The 19,389-nt window shown below is 46.1% G+C and overlaps 2 long non-coding RNA genes across 2 annotated transcripts; both read right to left on the bottom strand.

Annotated features, from left to right (window-relative positions):
• Nucleotides 1-4,162: 4,162 nt before the first annotated feature.
• Nucleotides 4,163-9,892, bottom strand: LOC310754605. Its single transcript, XR_014543917.1, has 2 exons — nucleotides 9,618-9,892; nucleotides 4,163-4,655 (listed from the first exon to the last, which is right to left on the bottom strand). It is a non-coding gene; the product is annotated as an uncharacterized lncRNA (long non-coding RNA).
• Nucleotides 9,893-15,883: 5,991 nt separating this feature from the next.
• LOC310754586 lies at nucleotides 15,884-18,024 on the bottom strand. Its single transcript, XR_014543895.1, has 2 exons — nucleotides 17,630-18,024; nucleotides 15,884-16,250 (listed from the first exon to the last, which is right to left on the bottom strand). It is a non-coding gene; the product is annotated as an uncharacterized lncRNA (long non-coding RNA).
• Between the last annotated feature and the right edge of the window lie 1,365 nt (nucleotides 18,025-19,389).

Raw genomic sequence — 19,389 nt, 5'->3', positions numbered from 1 at the left:
TTGCTCCCTGGCCTATCCCAGATGTCTTCATCCTCCTGGCCTATTATGGGCATCCTGGAGCAATCTGGGACCCTCCGCGTCCCCCCTGGTATTCCTCAGCCACAGCTGAGTTTCTGGTGTGCAAAGGCAGGAATGTTTTCTACCATCTGGAGGACAAAGCAAATGTCCTGCCCTCCTTTCGCATCCCCTAGCGAGGGGGTTTCTTGGGGTTGGAGGCCAAGCCACAGTCATGTAGGGGCAGATTCAGAAGTGCAGGTCCCTTCATGATAGTCATAGTCCCACCCCCTCACAGATACCCACCCTTCTACGATAGATGGATAGATGATAGATAGATAGATAAGCATTGCAACAATCAATGCAGATCTGCATGTGTTTCCTTTCATCTATATCTACTATTTCTGGGCATGGGCATGAGCAAACGATTTGGAGTGCTCCAATATCTTCGTCCAGAGAGACTCAAGTTGCATTTTCCTTGAAGTTCTAGTGCATGTAACAGAACTTGCACCCCGTTCTCTTGAAACAGAAGGACCTTGTATTTTCAGTGTTCCTAAATGCTGAGCGTTGGAGCAGACAGAATAACTCCTCCTCAGGGTTTTTCCTGTGCACCTTCTCCAGAGGGACACTGGGAGCCCATCCAATCCGTACAAAAGGTCTGGAGGCTTATTCCCAATGACTATGGGTACTAGCTCCCCTATCATGCTTGCTGGACAGCTCTAGGAAGCTAGAGACAGTGACCCTGCTGTGGAAAAATAGTACAGTAGTACCTCGGGTTAAAAACTTAATTCGTTCTGGAGGTCCGTTCTTAACCTGAAACTGTTCTTAACCTGAAGCACCACTTTAGCTAATAGGGCCGGAGCACAATTTCTGTTCTCATCCTGAAGCAAAGTTCTTAACCCAAGGTACTATTTCTGGGTTAGTGGAGTCTGTAACCAGAAGCATCTGTAACCCAAGGTACCACTGTGTATTATGTCCCACATCCTTTGCCCATTTTATCATTACACACTTAACCTCTTCCTCTTTGGTTTCCCGTTCCAACAGCAAATTATACATTTTTGACAGTAATTTTATATTATCTTCTACAATTTCTCTTTGAAATCTTGATATTGTATAGCTAAATCCTTTCTTTTTATCATTTTATTTGATAATATTGTAACCAATCTGTTACCTTCTCTATAATTTCCTCAAATTCTTTTAACTTTAATTGGTTATCCACTTCTGTTAACAGCTCTCTATATGTTGGCCATTTTTCCTCATATTTACCTTTTTTAAAGATACTGCTTCTACTAGGAATATCCACCATGGTGTTTTTTTGTTCTATTAAATCTTTATATCTCTCCCATACCTTAAAAATGGCATTTCTTATTATATGGTTATGAAATCCTTTGTGGATTTTCACCTTCTGATACCATAAATATGCCAACCAAATATTTAATCCAATCCCAAATCCAGCAAATGCAGGCTGCCTCAAAGTATAATTTTAAATCTGGTAAAGAGAAACCTCCTCTATCTTTAATGTTAGTAAAAAGTTTATATTTTATTCTCAGTTTCTTCCCTTTCCAGATAAATCTTGTAATATCATTTTGCCATTCTTTGCCAGCTCACATTGCTCATCACTGGGATTGACTGAAATAAAAATAACATTTTTGGCAATACATTCATTTTAATCACTGAAATTCTTCCTAAAATTTTCAATTTTACAATTTCAAATAAACATTTTACAAACTTTAAAATATCCAATTACTTCCCTTCTTGCCTTTCATTTTGCATATACATCCCTGGCATATTTTACTGTAAACTTTCAAATCTATTGCCCAGTGTGTCATTGAAGCTTTAACAAGCTCATCTTTTGTTTCCCATTCTAGTAGAAAATTATACATTTTAGACAAAAGTTTATCCTTATTTTGTAAAAGTTCTTTTTCAAATTGGGATCTTTGATCCAGAAATCCATTCTTTCTATCCAATTTAAACATATTGTATAACTGGTGATAACCAATCCATAACGTGGCTTCTTAAGTTTTCCATTGATTTCAGTTTGGGTTCCTCCACTGTAAAATCCAGCAGTTCCCTGTAAGTCGCCCATTGTCTGTCCATATTAACTCTCTTAATCATAATTGCTTCAATGGGAAATAGCCATAGTGTTTTTCTTTCCAGCAAATTTTTATATTTCTCCCAGACTCTATGCAGATTCTTCCTAAGGATATGGTTTATAAAACTCTTGTAGATTTTAGCCTTCCCATACCAGAGACATGCATGCCGGCCAGATTTTAAGTCATGAGCCTCTAAATCTAAGATGTCTGCAGTTGTCCAATACAATCCATTTTTTAACCAACACAAACAAGCTGCCTCATAATATACATGCAAATCTGGCAGAGCAAAGCCCCCTCTTTCTTTAGTATCTATCATAATTTTATGTTTAATTCTTGACTTTTCCCCCTGCCAGATAAATTTAGATATATCTTTTTTCCATTCTTTGAAGCAGCTTAAATTGTTTACAGTTGGGATTGACTGAAATAAAAACAGCATCCTAGGCAATATATTCATTTTAATGGTTGAAATTCTGCCTAACAGGGGGAGTTTCATTCTCCCCATATCTCCAACACTTTCTTAACTTCCTTCCACAATTTAATATAATAATAATAATAATAATAATAATAATAATAATAATAATAATAAAATTTTTATTTATATCCTGCCCTCCCCAGCCGAAGCCGGGCTCAGGGCGGCTAACAACACTAAAACAGTGCAACATTATAAAAACATTATAAAAATTAATTAAAATACAAATTGATGGCAACCATAAACTAAAGTTTTGTAAAGATTGCCAAAGGAGGGAGTCAGGCTGCGCCCTGACCAAAGGCCTGGTGGAACAGCTCTGTCTTGCAGGCCCTGCGGAAAGATGTCAAGTCCTGCAGGGCCCTTGTCTCTTGCGACAGAGCGTTCCACCAGGTTAGAGCCACAGCCGAAAAAGCTCTGGCTCTAGTTGAGGCCAGCCTAACCTCTCTGTGGCCTGGGACCTTCAAGATGTTTTTATTTGAAGACCGTAAGTTCCTCTGTGGTGCATACCAGGAGAGGCGGTCCCGTAGGTACCGAGTCAGCCAATATTCCCAGGTAGTCAGCCAAATTCCCAGGTACCTAACTTTTTGGCCTATTTTTAAACCAGACATCCTTTCTTTAAAAAAATTGACTGCTCATTCCCATGGTCCCATTCTTCCTACTGAGAAGGCTGGTCTTCTTTGCTGTTTCTACCCCAGGAAGGACAAAAGGGGGTTATAGCAGCTGTTGCGACAGGCAATGGCTGGGTAAAAATAAACCCGTTGTAACATCAAAGGGACATTTATGAGCAAAAAAAAAAAAAAAGCACGTAAACAGTGATAATTTGAGATTGCAAGCAGTCCAGAGCACACTTGTTGTCTCATTAATTACCTTCTTCCATAACAAAGGAAGCCCAGTGGTGATATTGATGATGTCACCTTTGTTATTGTTCCAAGGAGGAGTTTGATTCTTCAGCGGAGGATTTCTTGTGTGGTTTTTGTTTTTTTTTAGCCTCCAGCCATCCTCAAATCAAAACATTGCACCATGTTAAAAGCTTGTTGGATTGTCTCTGATGGTTTCATTTGAATGCAAAATGTGGAATGTGACTAAATCCCAGGCTTCAGCATACAGAGAGTCTTGAGCCAAAATTTATTTGAAGGCCAAGGCTGCTTTGCCAGCATAGTTTGAAGGTGTCCAGCATGACCCCAAAGTTGCAAAAAAAAGGAAGTATGGGATATCATGGGTAAATATCCAAAACAAACAAAATTAAACTAGCCGAGCCCAGCTTTGACAAATTCAGTTCAGTATTGCAACAGGGGCATTGCAACAGGGGCATTGATGGCAACCTTTTTTAGAGCTATAGAGAAAGCAGAGCTTCAGTCTGTCATTGTGTCAAAAGTCGCTCAAGGCCAGCAGTTTATGGCACCGGGCCAAATCTTCCTGGCCCCTGGAGTTGCCTGGCTCTGCTGATCTGACAGTTGCAGTACCTCCCCCTGGCCACCTGCAGTGATGGCACTGTGGAACAGATCCTCCCTCTGGCTGCAAGTAGCCAGACTGGAGCAGAGTGCTTTTTTATTTAACAACATTTATATGCCATTTGATACTTTAAAAAAAAAAAACCATCTCTAAGCAGTGTACAAAACTATTTTTATTATTTTTATTTATTTATTAAATTTGTATACCACCCTATACCTGTAGATCTTAGGGCAGTTCACAACATAAAATCACAATATAAAAAACAGAAAATACATTATAAAAACAAAAACAAGGACAACCCAATTAATTATCCCCGCTCCCACAACATATTTTAAAAGGACATCGGATGTCAATCAGACAAAGGCCTGGTTTTTAAGAGGAACGTTTTTCGCCTAAAGGTGTACAGTGAAGACGCCAGCTGAACCTCGCTAGGGAAAGTATTCCACAAATGGGGAGCCACTGCAGAAAAGGCCCTGTTCTTGTGTTTCCACCCTCAAGAGTTCTCGGGAGGAGGCACACAAAGAAGGCCCTCACAAGATGTTCTCAGGGTCCAGGTAAGTTTGTATGGAGAGAGGTGGTTCTTGAGGTATTGCAGTCCTGAGCCCTTTAAGGCTATAAAATAAAGCATTAACATTTTGGAGGAGAACCTATTAAAAAGAGATGTTTGAATTAAAATCAACTGTAGCTAACAAGACATAAAAACATATGTAACTTCTACGTGTGTCTGGATACACTTGCCTAAACAAAAATGTTTTAAGCAAGCTCCAAAAAGAGTGCAGCGAAGGTGGCCACCTGATGTCAACAGGGAGTTCCAACGTGTATGGATAGCTCAATTGGTTAGAGCATGGTGCTGATAACCCCAAGGTTGCAGGTTTGATCCCCTTAAGGGACAGCTGCATATTTCTGTATTGTAGGGGGGTTGGACTAGATGATCCTCAGGGTCCCTTCCAACTCTGTGATTCTATCATTCTGTGTAGCTGCTGCCATGCTAAAAGACTGATTCCTTACAAGTGTGGAATGAGTACTGTGTGGCACCTGTACTGCTGCCATATGTGAATATAGACCTCAGGCTAAAGAAAGCTTGGGTACCCCTGATATAAGGTAAAAGGTAAAGGGACCCCTGACCGTTAGGTCCAGTCGTGACTGACTCTGAGGTTGCAGTGCTCATCTTGCTTTATTGGCCGAGGGAGCTGGTGTACAGCTTCTGGGTCATGTGGCCAGCATGACTAAGCTGCTTCTGGCGAACCAGAGCAGTGCACGGAAACGCCGTTTACCTTCCCGCCAGAGCGATACCTATTTATCTACTTGCACTTTGACGTGCTTTCGAACTGCTAGGTTGGCAGGAGCTGGGACCGAGCAACGTGAGCTCACCCCGTCGCGGGGATTTGAACCGCCGACCTTCTGATCGGCAACTCCTAGGCTCTGTGGTTTAACCCACAGCGCCACCCGCGTCCCTACCCCTGATATAAAGCCACCCTCAAAAGCTGAATAGCAGAATTTGCAAAATACCATTAGTTGAAGGTGCATCACGTGTGGATTATATTATTTTCTGGAGTGTGCTTGCAAGAGATTCCTCATTTGCTTGAAGCAAATAACTTTAGATTTAGCTTGCAAGTTTTGGACTCTCTCACACGCATCTCTGGTGCCTCCCCTCCCAATTTTGAACCCAAGGAGGAGACCAACTGCTCTGCCAATCCCATATCCGTCCCCTATGACAATATCCAGACTTCCTCCTCCTCTGGGCTATCAGCCTGATGCCATGGCACCTCCTTCCTGTGAAACACAGCGGGAGGAACACAAACGACACCTATCACAGGGGGGCCCAAAGGGCCCTGATATGCTGCCTCCGTCAGAGGGAGGCTCAGGCCTAGGGACAGCTCCAGCGCTATGAGAAGGGGGAGAAAGGAAGAAAATATCACTCTGAAATAAGGTTTGGGTTGTAGTCTAATTTAGGTCCCTTAATTTCAATGGATCTACTCTTGAGTACAGCTTAGTTGGATGCAACTGCTTGATAATATTGTTACACTTTACATGCAGAAGGTCCAGATTCAGTTTCCAGCATCTCCAGGTAGATGTTCCCACCTGGAACCTTGGAGAGTCACAGGATAATGCTGTGTTAGAGGAACCAATGGTCTGACTCTGTAGTATGCTCCTATTCAATTCCACCCTTGCTTCAGAACGATGACTAGAACCTCGCTTCATGTTTAAGGGAAGGGCCATAGCTCCTTAGCAGAGTCCCAGATATTCACGCAGAAGCCCCCAGGTTCAGTTGCCGGTGGAATCTCCAGGTAGGGCTTGGAACGTTTCCCAGTCAGAAAATCCTGGAGGAGCTGCTGCTGCCAGTCAGCACAGACAGTACTGAGCTGGATGGATCAGTGGTCTGACCATTGGCTCATCTTGCTCAGGACTGTCAACTCTGACAGGCAGCAATGGCTCCCCTTGGTTCCAGGTAGGGGACATTTCCCCCGACCTACCTAGAGATGCTGCTAAGGAATGAACCTGGGACCTTCTGCATGCAAAGCAGGTGCTCCGCCTCTGAGCTACAGCCCTCTGTGGGGTTGTCTGTGGGTCCTGTGGAAGCCACAAGGAACCAACCAGCAGGCTGGATAAGGCCTGTGGGGCCACAGAAAGGCCACCCCTGTTCCAGCAATACAAGCTCAAGGGTTGCCCCATGGGTAAAAACTTCTCAGGTAGAAAATCCCTGAGATGATGAGGAATGCCCTTGTTCTGGTGGAGCAACTGTGTGTTGACTGTAGGAGAGCCCGGCTGGCTTGTAGCCCCAGGTGTAGAAGTCCTTGACACCCCGCTCCAGTGATTTATTTCTTTATCTTTCCACCCTCAAATGAAAGCTGCCTTGGAGTTCTGGAAACACCCATCTCATTAGAGGACTGGTGCTCGGGGCCACCATTACCAGGATCCAAGCAGCCAAGTGGCTCACAACCTCAGAAGGCTTCCTCTCTAACTCAAAGCCACCGCCTTTCCCCTGGCCCGTAGGCCATACCTACGCATGTTGAGACTGTCCGCTGGACCTGGCAGGTGTTCCTGCATCCACCTGTTTATTGCTTTCTCCCTCCAAGAACACAGTGCCTCGGGCCACGGACTTGGAAGCGCTCCGGTGGGAACGTTCCTCTGTCTCCGGTTCCACGTCGCTCCCGGGATGAGTCTGGGCAGATCCCACCCAGCCGAGAGAATATTTGCCCTCAAGAGGCCTTGTGGGGCTTCAAATCATGGTGGCTCAGGCAAGGGCAGGGATGAAGGAAGTGCCAGCTCAGGCTGCCACCTGCCCATCGCCCCTCCCCCTGGCATCCATCCAGGCTTCGCATAGGCCTTTTCGAGGCAAGGGCGAGAGAGAAAAGGGTCTCCCTCGGCAATAAGATCCTGGAAGGGTGGGGAGAGAGGATGGGTGCTGCAGCAGAGCCTGGGAAAGCCAGCTCCCAACCCAGCACCCTTGTGGGTGGCCTGCCGTGCACCCTCCCACCTGTCAAAATGCAGATGCGAGAGGCCTAGCACCCAGGGTTGTTGGTAAGGATCTGATCACAGAAGCTGTGGAGAAGCAGACACATCATGCTGAGTCTAAGCAAGGAGCCACTTAGGCAGTGGGAACACAGGAAGCTGCCTTGTACAGAATCAGAAGACCCTTGGTTCATCTTGCTGAGTATGGCACGCACTGACTGGCAGCAGCGGCTCTGTAGCGTTTCAGATGTTTGTCATGTGCGGCTTCAGTTGCAGATCATAGGTCCATTTAGCTCAGTATTGCATACACTGACTGGCAGCAGCTCTCCGCTGAGCTAAAACCAAACACGGAGCCAGACTGTTGGTTCACCTAGTTCAGTGTTGCCCACACTGACTGGCAGTGTCTGTCCAGGGTTTCAGGCAGGGGACAATCCCAGCCCTACCTGGATATGCCAGCAGGGATGGAACCTGGAACCTGCTGCATGCAAAACAGATGCTGCACCACTGAGCTGTGGTACATCTTCCTCCAAACTAAAATAAAGATTCCAGTCCTCAAGGTTCTAAAGCAGGAGTCAGTAACCTTTTTCAGCCATGGGCGGGTCCACCGTTCCTCAGACCATGTGGTGGGATGGACTATATGGGGGGGGGTGAACGAATTCCTGTGCCCCACAAATAACCCAGAGATGCATTTTAAATAAAAGGACACATTCTACTCATGTAAAAAAACACTGATTCCCAGACCGCCCACGGGCCGGATTGAGAAGGTGATTGGGCTGCATCTGGCCCCTGGGCCTTAGGTTGCCTCCCCCTGTTCTAAAGAAAGGGATGGTTTAAATAAGCAGCTGTCTTATACTCGGACCAATAGTCCATCTAGCTCAGTGTTGTCTGACCGGAAGCAGAAGCTCTCCAGGGTTTCAGGCAGGGAGTCTTTTCCTGGCCCTACCTGGAGATGCTATTGGGGACTGAACCTGAGCTCCTGCATGCAAGGTTGAATGCCACCTCGTTGTTTTGATTGTGCAGCGTGTGTGTGTTTTTAATAAAGAGTGGGCGTTGTTGTTTTAACAATGGTGGTGAGCTGCCTCTAGGATGGGGGCGGGATGGAAACATTTTAAACAAGCAAATAAATAAATAAGCCAGCAACCCACGGCAGAAACAAGCCCCATTCATCCCTCGGCTGAGCCTTGGCAGACAGAGCTGGCGGGACAATGGCAGGCATTGTCTGGGCCACATCGGTCTGCCATTGAGTTCCTCCATTGCCTTGCAGGAAGAAGGCACTCCAGCCAGCCCATTTTGGCTAAACTCATTAAATACAACTCCAGGCTTTCTGGGAGGCTGGGAGAAAATTACACACACACACCATGACTTCCCCCTGCAACTGAAGAGGACCTGGACAAGGGAGCAGAGAAAGGATAAAGGAGTCAAGTTATGATTATCTGCAACAGCTGCTTGGATCAGAATCAGTTCACTAGCAGAATCTCTCTGTGTAAGTTTCCCCATCCTTTAAGAAGGGATTCACAAGTGGGAAGAGGTGCTGGATAGGATGGGGGACACCAGGCATGACAGCAGCACACGTTAGAGGGATCTAGGGGTGTTAGTAGACCACAAGTTTGTCCTGAGACAACAGTGTGATGCAGCAGCAAAAAAAGCTAATGTAATACTAGGCTGCAACCAACAGAGGTATAGTCTTCAGATCAAGGGAAGCAATAGGACTGCTTTATTCTGCCTTGGCCACATCCCACCTGGAGTTGTGTGTCCAGTTCTGGGCACCCCAGTTTCAGAAACACATTGGACAAGCTAGAATGAGTCCTGAGGAAGGCAACTGAGATGATGAAGGGTCTGGAAACCAAGCCTCATGAGGAATGGTTGAGGGAGTTGGGTATGTTTAGCCTGGAAAAGAGGAGACTGAGAGGAGATGTGATAGCCCTATGGAGCATGGGCCAAGCTTGTTTTCTCCTGCTCCAGAGGATAGGATCCAAGATACAAGAAAGGAGATTCCAGCTGAACATCAGGAAGAACTTTCTGACAGTAAGAGCTGTTCAACAGTGGAACGGACTCCCTTGGAAGGTGGTGGACTCTCCTTCACTGGATGTTTTTAAGCAGAGGTTGGATGGCCATCTGCCATGGGTTTTCAAGTGGGCAGCCCCTTCCTTTCCTACCTGTTTACTCAGAAGTCCAGAAACTGCAGCAGGTCATGGCCTTGAAAGGTTGCCGGCATCATGTCTCTCTGTCCAGCAATATCTTTTCTCTTGGGCTCTGGAGAGGCCTGTTTTGGAGCAAGAAGTCCGTTCAGCAACATGGCCTCAGGGCCCACTTTCAGGGCACCTCCCTGAGGTTGACATTTGTAGAACACACCAAGGTGCCTAAAAACATCATTAGCCAGCAGGGCAGTCTCTTCTCTTTTGACAGGAGCCTTGTAAAAGGAAAGGGTGCGGTTCTTGTGGAGGAAAGAGGATCACTCCTTTCCATTTCTCCTCCTTCCTTTTGTGATGTCACCTTTGTTTCCATAGAGCTCTGCTGCCCCAAGGAGGGTGTCAGCTTCTGAGCTACCAAAAACTCTTTGCCTATGCTCTGCCTGCTACAGGTGGAGACCGTAAAGATTCTGAATCCCAGTTGCTGCAAAATGCAGGAGAGTGTTGCAGGAGAGCCAGTGTGGTGTAGTGGTTAAGAGCGGTAGTCTCGTAATCTGGTGAACCGGGTTCGCTTCCCCGCTCCTCCACATGCAGCTGCTGGGTGACCTTGGGCCAGTCACACTTCTTTGAAGTCTCTCAGCCCCACTCACCTCACAGAGTGTTTGTTGTGGGGGAGGAAGGGAAAGGAGAATGTTAGCCGCTTTGAGACTCCTTAAAGGGAGTGAAAGGTGGGATATCAAATCCAAACTCTTCTTCTTCTTCTTCCTCTTGTGACCGGGTCCTCCTTGTGGGCTTCCCATCATGGGCATCTAGTCACCCACCATGAGAAGAGGAGGTTGGACTAAATGGGCCATTGAACTAAAAGGTCTCAGATGATGATCACAGGGTCCGCATGGATCTTTATAGGTCAAAACCAACACTTTGAATTGGGCTCAGTAACTCATTGGCAGCCAGTGCAGTGAGGCCAGGATTTATGTTATATACTTAAACTGTCTTGCCCCATTGAGCAACCTAGTTGCTGAATTCTGCACCAGCTGAAGTTTCCGAACCGTCTTCAGATGCAGCCACACATATAATGTACTGCAGTAATTAACCTAGAGGTTACCAAAGGATAGACAACAGAAGTTAGGCTATCCCTAACCAGATAGAGGTGCAGCTGGGCATAGCAATAGCCAGCGTGGAGAAGTTGCCCGTGGTCTGCTGTGCACCTGTCCTAAGCAGAGGAACCGTGCGAGGGCAAAAAAGTTGGCAAGCCCCCCATCCATTGTTAGTTTCATTTATTAGTCTTGGCCGTTGTCCATAACAAAAAGTCAACATTGTAAAATATGTGGCGATACAAAAACAAAGCAAACCACACATTTCATGTTTCCAGTGACAGCTCAACAACTCCCGGAGTTGTCAGATTTGCAACTGACACAATGTCTGGCATTAAAAACTTTGGTGGGACAAAGCAAAAAGTTGGCAAAAAGAAGAAGTTCCTGACACACAAAAATTAAGCTGCATGTTGGAAGATTCAGGACAGATAAAAGAAAGGGCTTCTTCACACAGTACAGATTTAACCTATGGAACTCCCACCCACAGGAGGCAGAGATGGTCAACACATATTTGTGGAGGAGGATGTGGCTCTTGATGGCTATGCTCTGCCTCCCCAGCTGGAGGCAGCAGTGCTTCTGAACATCAGTTGCTGGAAGCCACAGGAGGGAGAGCTGCTGTTGTGCTCAGGTCCTGCTTGTGGGTTTCCCCATATGGGCATCCTGTTGGTCACTCTGAGAACAGGATGCTGGACAAGTTAGGCCTTTGGCCTGATCCAGCAGGGCTCTTCTTAGGTTCTCTCCATGGACAGAATGAAAGGAGGCCTTAGTTGGATCAGACCAGACACCTGCATGGCCCCCTGCACAAAACTTCCAACAGCAGAAGGGAGTGGGATATACCGTATTTTTTCATCTATAAGACACACCCATGTATAAGACGCCCAATATTTTTGGGGACCCAGATTTAAGAAAATCCACCCTCGGCACTATCCATGTATAAGACACCCCCTAATTTTGGACATTATTTTTTAGGGGGGAAACCTAGTCTTATACACGGAAAAATGCGGTACATTCTATTTACTTGTTCACTCAGCATCTAGAGACACTTCAGATAAGTTCTTGTTTATGTTATTTTATTTATATCACACTTTTTCCTTCAGGGAGCTCAAGGTGACATACATATTTCTCCTCTCCCCCACCCCCATTTCATCCTCACAACTACCCAGTGTGATAGGTTAGGCTGAGAGTGAGCTCACCCAGTAAGCTCCATGGCTGACTGGGTGGTGGCGGCGGCAGGGGGGAGGGAGGGATTTGAACCCTGCTCTGCCAGGTCCCATATCTACACCACACTGGCTCCCATGGTGATGGTCGGCCAGGGTTCCTGGGGCCAGGGCCTCTGAAAAGACTATTATCAGGAGGAGGGGGTGTACAAAGTTTATTTTGAGCCTCTTCCCTTCTCCAGTAGTCTTCCTGTTTTTATCCACTAGGGTTTTATGCCATGAGCTGCAGCCTATAAGGTCAAAAAGGGTACAGGAGAAGAGAGAAGGTCGCAGCGGAGCTCTCTGTTAACTTTTGAAGGCCTTACGCTCTTATGCACACTCCATGATAACAATAGATAAACATAAATAAAATAAGGTCAGAGATAAGAAACCACATTTGAAATGAATATCTTTGTTTATGCCACAACACAGATAGGGAAAAATAATTCACGTTGAATCGTCCTTTTATATTGCAATGCAGATCAAATAATCAAAAGTATTAGTAAAAAGTATTAGTAAAAAGAAAAAGTAGAAAAACCTATTATTTACTTTAAAAAAAATAAGCTTTTTAGGCCTTTATTGGGGGAAAATTCAAATCACAGCACGAAAATTAATTGTTCTTGGCAATGTTTGATTCAATACTTAGCCTGGCCAAATCCACAAGACGTCCTTGAGGCATTGTAGACCTTAAGTAATTCTTAATTAACCGAAGTTTGCTAAATGACCCCGCTGCAGAAGCTACTGTTGCTGGAATTGTTCATAGTATTCTTAAGTTACCACAGACATTTGGAAACAGATCACCAAGTCTGTACTCTGTTAACCAGTGCAACAGATCTAACGGCTTTAACTGTGCAATTACAAAATTTGCTTTATTTGCTGAGGGTGAATGTTGCATTTATTTTCCATAATCACCACCACTAAGGTCAGCAGGATACTGCTCTAAGATAAAGCTTTTCTCTTTACATCACTTTTAGGCATGGTGAGATATTTCCACAAGAAATCATTTTTTTCTGCCAACTGCTTAACACCACTGAAGCTGACGGCTATAACATTGTATACCAAAATGTAAAACATATACTTTCTGTATGAGCATTGTTCTGTTCAGCATTGTTCTTTATTTTTGCTTGTGAGCCATTGTATTTTCCAGCCATATTTGTTCCATTATTGTAGGCTTGAGCTCTGCAGTCATTGAGAAGGAATAGCATGTTCTTTCAATATGTCAGTTACCAACTGAGCAATTTCTTCCCCTTTTTCATTGCCACAGTCTGCAAAGCTGAGAAATCGTTCTTGAATCTAATACTGCATTTATTTTAAAAGTAGGTGTCTCAGATGAAATGCTGTTTGTTCCATATGGGAAGAATCTGGTGTGGAATCTACTATTACGGCAAAGTACTTTGCAGATTGCCTCTCAAGCAAAATGTGTTTTTTTCACAAGATTTGAGCATTCTGTAATAAATTCATTTTGTGAGTCAGAGGTCAGATAATGAACTTGAAACCACTCAATCCTTTTCTGTGGACTCTTCTACACTTAGCACATGTTCCTGAAGTCCCACCTGGAGGACAGTTCAATAAGTCCTAAAAAGTTTCCATTGCTTGGATTACCAATTCGATGGGATGAACCAGAAAATACTAGACCCCGTTCTCCTAATAAGAGTGCAACATTGATGATGTGCTTTAAAAGCATGTACCATTTTACAGCTTCAGCTTTTATTGACAATTCTAAGATGATGTCAACTCCTGTCCCAGATGTAATATAGTTTTCTATTTCCTTTTGAGATGGAAACTCAGTTATGGCACATCCAATGTCAAGGCCTGCATTATGATTAGCCCTTTCATCTTTCAAATTCACCTCCACATGCGTCTGTATGCCTGTTTACTTCTGTTTTCCATTTCCATTTTCTGCATCTTCCCCTTCATCAGAATACTTTGCATGATTACCCAAATAAACTGCTCCTTGTTTGGGGATGAGGTTATCAACAGTTTCTTATTGCTCCAATTCTATAGATGAGTTCAATGAAAAGGGTTTTTTTTTTGAAGCTGCACTTAATTGGGTTAAGTGTTTGTTGGCCCATTTTTCATTCTTCCTATCCTTTCTCTTCTGGGTGCATGATTTGTGAGAATACATTTTGGAGAGATGATTTATAAATTAATATTTTTATATCTGAAGAAAGGGGGGAAAGGGAATGCGACAAAAAGATATATACAGGCAATCTTTGTTTTGCATGGGGGTTACGTTCTGTACCTCCGTGCGTGTTGACGTGTTGTAAGCAATATTATAAATATAAGTTAAAACTGCAGCACCTAGCTGTGCTTGCTTGATCAAAACAACAATGCAGCAGGAGCGCCCCTGAAATTTTTGCAGCTTGTTGCAAGTTGGCCAAAATAATTTGAGTTGTGTTCAACTGTAAAAAGACTTTACAATTCCTTGTTCGTTCTATCTGAGCAACACTGTTTCTCAGGTTAACCAATAATTCCAAATTAACACCTTTTTCCAGAAAAAGCCCAAATAAAAATTCAGAGAGATGAATAATGACCCAGTCTTCTATTCATAGTATTAATAAAGCAAAACACTATGGGGGAAAAAATTGGTGGGGGCATTGGTAGAATTTTTTTGTGTTTTTGCTTTTATTACTTTTAATTACTTTTATTATACTTCTACAAATGTAATTTGAATCAAAGCAAATATGAACTCTTTCCTGATTCTTAGGTCAGTTGTTTGGAAAAGATAATTTTACCCAGAAATGGTCATGAGATGCTTCACCCTCCTCTGCTTCAAGGCGGACATCAGTGCCAACACCCCCTGCCTTTCACCGGTCCAGCAGACAGTGGTCCCCTCAGTAGGCAGAGTGCATCTCCCACAGGAGAGGCAAAGCAAGCCCACCTTCTCAACTTGCCCACTTGCAATATTGTTTGCTGGGATTTCAGCGCTGCCTCTCTGGATTGCCCAGGAAAAGTAGACGGGGAGGAAGGGGGAACTGGCAGATGAGGAAGCAGGCAGGGGGGAGAAGTGTCGTGGTATTTTATGTAAAAGGTAAAGGTAAAGGGACCCCTGACCACTAGGTCCAGTCGTGGCCGACTCTGGGGTTGTGGCACTCATCTCGCTTTATTAGCCGAGGGAGCCGGCGTACAGCTTCCGGGCCATGTGGCCAGCATGGCTAAGCCGCTTCTGGTGAACCAGAGCAGTGCACGGAAATTCCATTTGCCTTCCCGCCAGAGCGGTACTTATTTATCTACTTGTACTTTGACGTGCTTTCGAACTGCTAGGTAGGCAGGAGCAGGGACCGAGCAACAGGAGCTCACCCTGTCGCGGGGATTCGAACCGCCGACCTTCTGATCAGCAAGTCCTAGTCTCTGTGGTTTAACCCACAGCGCCACCCGCGTCCCTCGGCATTTTATGTAGGCTTACACAAAATGTAAATAATAGGCTTCATACAATATATGCAAATGCTTTCTGAGGTCCCAGGAAATTTCTGGGTTTCCTCTTTTGACTCCTAGACCCCCTTTTTGATTCCTGACTGGGGCATGATGTACCCCCTACCCCCCCTCTCTCCTGGGCCCTGGCAGGGTCAGATGCCCAGGCAGAGCTGAGACCCCAGAGCCTTTCAGAATGAGGCCCACACAAAAAGAGACACCTGGCTGGCTTTTAGGGCCAGGCACCATCCCCTCAGCTGGGATCCTCATTTCTGCAGACTCTGCCAGGGACCTCCGTGGTGCTTTCATCTTAAAAGTAGCCACTGGTGTCAAAGGGAGTTCTCTGCTTCTCTCACTTAGGTGTCAAGGGCTGCTGGCTTCCTGGCATCCCAGGCCCAGCACAATCTGATAGGCTGGTACCCAGTGCTATTTCACACCCTTCCAAGCTGCAGAGGCGTTGAGGCCTGGCTGGGACTCTCTTGGAGGTGTGAAAGTTGCTCTGAGAGAGTCAGCCAAAAATCTTGGGTATTTTTGCCATAGCAGGGTGTGGGGAGGTGTGATGGGGAGAGGCGAGAGATTCCCAAACTGAGAATTAAGCTGCTGTCTGCGTTTTTATTCATTTATTCTCTTACATCTATACCCTGCTTTGTTCCCTCACTGCATGCAACCGTGCATGGTACTTTTGCCTTAAAAAATAAAGTTAAGATTCCTGTCCTCGTGGTTCTCAGTCAGGGGCTGGGGAAGCTAGCAAGCAAAAAGTCCTAGGTTCAGTCAATGCAGGCCTGGGAATGTTCTCCGCCATAAAACCTGGAGTGCTGCTGCTGCTGCCAGCCAGAGTTTACAATATAGAGCTTGGTGGACCAATGATCTGTCTCCGTAACAGGGCAGCTTCGTCTGTATTGCCCATCACCTCTCCTCTGGAAGCAGGAAATCAAAGAGGAAATCCTTCTATCTTCCAGCTGTGAAATGAAACAAAAATGCATCAATTTTGTTTATTTCCTGGTTCAATTGTGATGTGGGAGGGAGGGAACTGGGCAGAGGCCAGAGGCTCCCTCTTTAACTCTTCCCATGCTCACACACACACAGAGGTTCAGCTTCCCGGAGTATAGGGAAAGCCCTTTGCATCCATGCTCAGGAACTAGGCTGACCTTCCCCCTCCCCCTTCCTGATTTATGCTCAAGAGGGAAGCCTCCTGGGCCATAAATAAAGGCCGCTGCTGGCATGTGAAGTCTGGGAACCAGGAAGTCATTCCACAGCACCCGCCTCCCCCACCCTCAAGCGGTCTGGATTGGAAACGTTGGAGAGAGGAATTTGGGGTGGGGGTGGAGGAACGCCCACAGTTTTCAAACTGCCCAGAGCACAGGAGCTCAGGTCCAACGCAGCTTCTCTCCGCAAGGCCTTTTCCCAGCTGCCCTGAGCTCTGAACCAGAAAATTAACTGGCTTTTCACAAAAAGCAGGTCATAGCATCAATTTATGTAAGGTATAGGGGGACCTTTCCCTTTTGCAAGTCAGAACTGAGCAAACTTGAAAACAGCAACAACCAATGGACTTTGATGGAGGTTTGGTGGGGCTGCATCACATTGCTTTGGCCCAGTAGTCTGGGGTTAGGCCACTGTAGGAACGGGATGCCCCCCATTCCGAGGTTCTTCTTTATGTTCAGCCTCCACCAGTAATGCTTCTGAATACCAGTTGCTAGAATCTCTGGAGGTGAGAGTTGCTGTCAGGCTCATATCCTGCATTGACTTTCATTTGGGGCATTTAGTGGGCACTGTGAGAACAGCAGGCTGGTCTAGGTGGGCCTCCCTTGACTGATCCAGCTGCAGGGCTCTTCTTTTCTGTTCTAGATGCAGATGAGAATAGCAGAGGCATGGCAGGGAGGAGAGTTCCTGTGGCTGTCTCAAGTGGTCTCCACAACCCCCCTCCTTCCAACACAAGGAGAAGCACATAAAGTTGAGTGCCATCAGCCAGTGGTGACACAGTGGCTAGTGTTGGACTAGGAGCTGGGAGACCAGGGTTCAAATCCTCAATCCGCCATGAAGCTCCCTGGGTGACCTTGCAGCCAGCTGCTGCCTCCCAGTGTAACCTACCTTCCAGAGTTATTTTGCGGATTAAACGAGAGCCATGTATGCCACTTTGAGCTCCTTGGAGGAAAAGGCAGGATAGAAATGCAATAAATAACAAGAACGACAACCATACTGGCAAATGTGCTGAGTTTGCAAGATTTCAGCAGTTTGCAGGATCCCTTGCTGCAGAATTTGTGGCCTCTATTCAGTGCCCTTTGGATTCTGCCAGTGTGGTGGTGTCACTCCTGTAAGACAAAGGCCGTGTTCACCATACCTCACGTTCACAGCTTGCTTGGGGGGGGGGGTGTCTTCGAGCCCTGTTGCGAAAACCAGGCCCCAGGGACCCTTTTTGGCAGCCTGGCTGGTTTCTAAAGCTCCCTGCAGGCCTTGGTTTTGCATGAAGTTCTCAATCCGGAACAGCCGGAATGCCTGCAAGAGAGAGATCCTTGTCTCTTCCAGAGGGACTTTATCTGATGGACCGGCTCCTTTCTTATGTGCCTGGAAGGAGGAGGGAGCCCCGCCTTGGCCCGGTCTCACTATTCCTCCTCTGCTGGCATCCAGAGGCCTCCTGGCCATTCGCTGAGCTGCTGCCCAACAGATAACACAGCTCAAAGCCCCTTTGTGGGGAAGGACAAAAGGGACTTTTTCTGCAACTCTCTCTCTTCTCTCTCTCTCTCTCTCCTGCATTTCCCCCCCTCTGGCTGAGCTTGAAACACTGCTTATGAGGCATCAAAGGGCCCCTGCGCAAAATGGCGGAATCCCAGGAACAAGGATGATGATCTTAATACTATTATGTATATAGTGCAATTAACTGACTTACCCCATTAAATAATATATACATTATCCTATTGTAGCCTTTACATATATGCTTAATTGTGCATTAAATATTTACCCCATGAATATCCTTATGAATACTAGTACCCATAGCTGTCAACTTTTCCCTTTCCTTGCGAGTACCTATAATTTTACACTCTCTCTGTGTGTATGTGTATGTATATATATATATATATAGGTAAAGGTAAAGGGACCCCTGACCATTAGGTCCAGTCGTGGCCGACTCTGGGGTTGTGGTGCTCATCTCGCTTCCGGGTCATGTGGCCAGCAGGACTAAGCCGCTTCTGGCGAACCAGAGCAGCGCACAGAAACGCCGTTTACCTTCCTGCTGGGGCGGTACCTATTTATCTACTTGCACTTTGACGTGCTTTCGAACTGCTAGGTGGGCAGGAGCAGGGACCGAGCAACGGGAGCTCACCCCATCGCGGGGATTTGAACCGCTGACCTTCTGGCAAGCCTAGGCTCTGTGGTTTAACCCACAGCGCCACCCGCGTCCCTTATACACACACACACACACACACACACACACACACATATATAGTGTGTGTGTGTGTGTGTGTGTGTGAAGTCTGCAGAATCGGGCCGATAGCCTACATAGTCCAACATCCTGCCACAGTGGCCAACCAGATGCCCCAGTGGGAAGCCTGCAAACAGGACCTGGGTGCAGCTTACCTCCCCACGGCTCCAGCCTAGATGAGGGTGCCTGGTTACACCCCTCAGAAATTTGCGCCTGTTGCCGCGGCCCCTGTGCCCTCCCCTTACCATGCCACTGACCCTCATTGCCCTTCACTATGGTATGATTCTGAAACAAAGTTAGCCAGGAAATCTGCTCCTCCTGCTGCAGCTATCCTTACACCACTGAGGGTTCCTCTTCCTGTTATGGAAAGGCATTCCCAAGCACAGAGGGCAATTCTAAAGAGCAGCTGGGGCACATTCCAAATGGGGACCTGAAAGCCACATGTACGATCTGGAGGTCATCAGCGCAGAGCAGGGGGCCACGTCCCTCAACCAGGCTTAGTTAAACAGCCTAAGTAAATGGGGGTGGGGGGGCCTCTCATTTTTGCAATATACTCCTTTTGCAATCTTCCACTGCAAAGCAAAACAGCTGCTGAGTTAAATGGGAACTGGAAGCTGGGAAGTGGGCAGCTCAGGTTTAGCACCTCTGGTCCAAGGTCAAAGGAAGGATTTGCTGTCTCAGTG

The sequence above is a fragment of the Podarcis filfolensis genome (genome assembly GCF_964270895.1).
Source record: "Podarcis filfolensis genome assembly, chromosome: Z".
In the NCBI taxonomy this organism is placed as follows: domain Eukaryota; kingdom Metazoa; phylum Chordata; class Lepidosauria; order Squamata; family Lacertidae; genus Podarcis; species Podarcis filfolensis.
This window is presented reverse-complemented; position numbering and strand designations above follow the sequence as displayed.